This window comes from Microtus ochrogaster, chromosome 7 (assembly GCF_000317375.1).
Source record: "Microtus ochrogaster isolate Prairie Vole_2 chromosome 7, MicOch1.0, whole genome shotgun sequence".
Lineage (NCBI taxonomy): Eukaryota > Metazoa > Chordata > Mammalia > Rodentia > Cricetidae > Microtus > Microtus ochrogaster.
The window spans coordinates 12,258,136-12,263,008 of NC_022014.1; the positions used below are offsets into that span (position 1 = coordinate 12,258,136).

General features: G+C 42.4%; 1 pseudogene; it reads left to right on the forward strand.

Annotated features, from left to right (window-relative positions):
- The window catches only part of LOC101986351, a 7,677-nt pseudogene extending 5,125 nt beyond the window's left edge, over window positions 1-2,552 (forward strand).
- The last annotated feature ends 2,321 nt before the right edge of the window (window positions 2,553-4,873 follow it).

The following is a 4,873-nucleotide window of genomic DNA, read 5'->3' on the forward strand; positions in this document are numbered from 1 at the left end:
AACTAGCGGCCAGATAGCAGTAACCAGTTAATAGACCAGTAGCCGTGGATAATAGATAGTAACCAGCGGCCAGATAACAGTAACCAGTTAATAGAGCATAGTTCTGAGGTGACACAGGCCTCTAAGTACATTTTGTTTCATTTTTATTTTAGAAATGTAAATGTTTTACAAAGTAAAGCCAAAGATTTCTAAAATAGCAACCTCTAAAGTTAAAATTCAGTCAGTAAACTTGACTCTAAGTTATTCTGCCATAACAACATGAGGGAATACTGAAGGTGACTTTAAAAGAGAGCTTTGGGGGGGGAGCTTTTTAATTGTTTGATTTTATTATTCTTAAGTATTTTTATTACATTTCTTTTTTAAGATTTATTTATTATATATACAGCATTCTGTTTGCATGTATGCCTGTGGACCAGAAGAGGGCACCAGATCTCATTACAGATGGTTGTGATTGCCGGGAATTGAACTCAGGACCTCTGAAAGAGCAACCAGTGCTGTTCACCTCTGAGCCATCTCTCCAGCCCCAAATGGTTTCACTAATGCACCTAAGAATCGCTTGAAATTCACTGTGTAGCCAAGCCTGCCCTTGAACTCCAAATCCTTCTATCTCTGTCTTCCAAGTGCTGAGATTAGAGATATGTGTCACCACACCTTGCTTAAAACAGTATTTTAGATTATTTAATTAAATTAATTTATATTTTAAGTGATTAATGAAGCTTTCAATTAATTTAAAAATAACTAATAGGAATGAACTTATCATATGTGTATATGTTATTTCTACATGCATATGTATATGCTATGTGCAGGCCTGGTACCTGCGGAGGTCAGAGGAAGGTGTCAGAGTCCCTGGAACTGGAGTTGCTGATGGTTATGAGCCATCGTGTAGGCACTGGGAGCCAAAACAGGGTCCTCTGGAAGAGAAACAAGTGCCTTAACTGCTAAGACAACTCTCAAACCCCAAGATTAATTTATTCTTATTTATGTGTGTGGGTTCTTTGCCTCCATGTGTATATGAGAACCACATGTGCTCACAGAGGTAAGAAGAAGGCATTGGATCCCCTAAAACTGGAGTTACAGATGGTTGTGATTGGAACATGGATGCTAGGAACCAAACCTGGGTCCTCTGGAAGAGCAGTCAGTGTTCTTAATTGCTGAGTAATCTCTCTAGCTCCTAAAACAAAAGTTTGCTACACATTCCTGGTGTGCTCAGCCCTATGGATCATAGCTATCCAGGAAAGAGAACCACAACAAAATCCCAAACATCACTTAGATCTCTTGGTGGTGAAAATGATGCTGGAATGTCCTGTTTGCAACGTCAGTTTTTATCACACAGGATAAAGACAATGAGAACCAATAACCACAACACTCAGGACACTGAGGCAAGAGGGTCATGAGTTTAAAGCCAGCCAGGACCACATAGCAAGAGCCTGTCTCAAAACAAATGACTCAACAAACAAAAATAGTCAAACAAAAAAAAATTGTCTTAAAGAATAAGTTTTCCCAGACTCAGGCTGGGGCAACAAGAAGACAGAGAAGCAGAAGAAGATCACAGAGGACAAAATTTTCCGTCTAAGAATAAAAAAGGAATAAAGCAAGAGATTTGGTCAACATGGAAGAGACACAGAGTGAAGCTGGAAAGACACTGTCAAGAAGAAAGAACTGCAAGAACTAAGTGAATTCTTAAACCTGCAGTTGCTACACACACAAAAAATAAGTAATGGTGCAGATCCCAAATCTGTAGTGTAAGCATTCCTCAGACAAGGACAGTGGACTGACGGGGAGAAACGTGAGTTCTCATGGCCTCATTTCAGAGAGAAGATGTGAAAAACCAAGTGTTTACGCTGATGCAAGAGATGAAGAACTTGAAAAATATACTGTGGGTAATGGGCAATAGGTAGGATGGGAAAAGGTGGAGGAAGTAGTGAACGAGAAGCTTGGTGAGGCAGAAAAGAAAAAACAAAATCTCACATAGTGTGCAGAAATTTCCTTGAAATTATTGAAAATAGCAAGTGTAGCGGGTTTGGGTGTCCTGGAGGTGGGGACAGTCACAAGCCTCACCAAACACTTCCTTTGGGATTTGTGCTGAAAAAAGACAAAAAGAAAAGAGAACGATGAAATTTCATTAGAAGATTTAATTGTAAGAGCAGTCTGCCTTATGTCCAAATGTTATCACAATCACTGTAGAATCTTTTCTCAAGTGGAAGAAACGGGAAAGACAAGAAAAGGTTGATACACTGGAACAAAATATGGAGAGACAGGAAGCTGACATCAAGGCAGAGAAAGCGGTAGTGACCAGTGGTTGTGAGGTATTTGAATTTGGTCCCAAACTGGTCAATGAGGAGGAGGAGGAAGCAGATGGTACCTGCTACATTCAGGGGACAGGTGGTAAGGGTGACGATTCTATGAGTGTAAATGACACAGAGTTAGGCCTGTGCATCCCAAGAGATGCAGAAGAGATCGGGCTGGGAATGGTGGGAGAGGTGACCGGTGAAGACAATGGAGAAGAGGCAAGAAGATGGGGGAACAACCCCAGGATCAACACTGTCCGTTGATGACAATCGACATTACTTGTTCTGTCACCTAGAATCTACAGGATGTTTACTTCCCCTTGATGGTTCTGGAGGGATACTGTCCCCAGTCTCTCTTCCGACTCTGACGACGTCTCACAGTGAGTTCAGAGTAGTCGATAAACTGAAAATGGCCATAAGACGACCGTGGCTGTAACTCTCCATTCCCACAGGAAGTGGAACTGCTACTCCAGCTTCTGGATTTCACTGGGCCGGGATTATTTCCAGGAAGAACAAATTCATAATTAAAATACTTTCTGTTTAATCAGTTTTTAATGAGTGCTTTCCTTTCCCCTGTATTTATATGTTTTAAACCCACCTGAAAGGTGAGCACTGTCCTCCGTAAAGAACACTGCACATGCAGATTCATGTTGCACATCTGGACTGTTACATGCACACGGAGAATGGACTTGTCCAAACTGATGGGTCAGCTGCAGTGCTCTGCGTTAAAGTTGTTCAAAGTTCTGCCCCTTTCTGCCAATAACTTGTAAAGAAAGACCATTATCCATCCAACCCAACGGGCCTTTTTTCTCTTTTAAGGTTTTCTATGCAAAGTTTCTTAACATTCCTAGCTTGGTATTTTAATTAGATAATGCTTATATTAGTTGTAGATGTCACAGGGACAAAGATTCAATGGGTTGTCTTAGTACATGTCACATAACCACAGAGTACTGACAGTGTTAACAATTGTGAATTTTCAGTTTGGTGGTGGCACACACCTTTAATCCCAGCACTCAGGAGGCAGAAACAGGTGAATCTCTGTGAATTCGAGGACATCCTGGTCTACAAGAACTAGTTCCAGGACAGCTAGGACTGTCACACAGGGAAACCCTGTTTCCAAAACTTTAAAAAAAAATTGTGATTTTTTATTTCTAAAAGGAATAAGCACTGTCTTTTTAATTCCTGAATTGTTAGATCATCAACCTAATTAAACGTTATCTACAATTGAACAAACAACAAACAAAAAAATAAGTTTTTCTGTTTTCAAGTCCACTCGCAGTGGCACCAGTAGTGCTGATGTCCCCAGCTCCCTCTTATCACTGAGAGGAGCGCTGCTTCTTGGAAGAAACAGGTGGTTCTGTGTGGAAAATGTGTAAGACACATTTGTCATGAGTTATCATGCAGAGAAGAAAGACACTGATGGACAATGAGGTTGTGTCTTAGCAGAGGAGACCCAGAGCAAGGAACTCCACACTGCTTGTGATGGGCAGGCCAAAGGAACCTACAGCCCTACCCTTAAAATGGTTGACACACAAACCTGTATGGGTTAAGCAATGGCCTTTAGCAATAGAGAAACTGCAGGTTTTAGAACAGCTGGTACAAGAGCAACTAGATGCACAGCATACTGAAGAATCAACCAGCCCTTGGAATTCTCCTGTATTTGTTATTAAAAAAAGAACCTGGAAAATAGAAAATGGTAAAAGACTTAAGAGCTGTTAATAAGGTGATTCAGCCAATGGTCCCTCTGAAGTCTGGCATTCCTTTGCCTTCCATATTGCCTAAAGGATGATCTCATAGTTATTGACTTAAAAGATTGTTTCTTCACTATACATTTACAAGAAAAAGACAGAAAAATTTGCCTTTACAGGGAGGGTAGGAGTGCTGGGGTCTGCAAGGAAGAGCGGATCACCCTCATTTTGTGTTTGCCATCCCCATAGCTGCAGCTGGGGAGAGCAAAAACAGGATGAGCTAGAAGTGAGAAGAGAAGGGCGCAGACCCCCCAAGAGAACCATGCTGTGTCCTGCCCTGGGCCTCGCCCCACCAGAGAGCCTCTGGCCTTGTCTACCTCCGGGACAGGCCACCATGGGTGAGCAGAAGGCCCGGCACCTATTTCCCCCCTCGTTTCCCTCAGTCCATTATCTACAAGTGCAAGCAGAGCCCAGACATACTTCAAGCACACAGGGCTTTTGACAAAATGGAGCAATGACTAATTTAGCAGCTGGCAAGAAGTTATGCAAGTCCCCTTTCTGCCCGGGTGTAGCTTTCTTGCTGACTTTTAAAATAACCAATACAATGCCTGTCCCACATTCAAGGTCAAAGCTGGGGAAACCTTGCTGACTTCAGCTGGAGACCATTTGGGGGCAGGGAATCCATGCCTGAAAGAGGGTCTGCAGGGACAAAGGCAAGGAACTGGAGGTGGGACCCCTCCTAGATTAAAAGGGGGGTGAGAGACAGACCAACCAAATACAGCAGCTTTTGTCTCTATGCTTGAACCAGTCAACCAACGAAACATACTTAGACAGCCATGCGTAGTACATGCCATTCATGGCAGTACTCAGGAGGCTGAGGCAGGAGATTATGAGTCC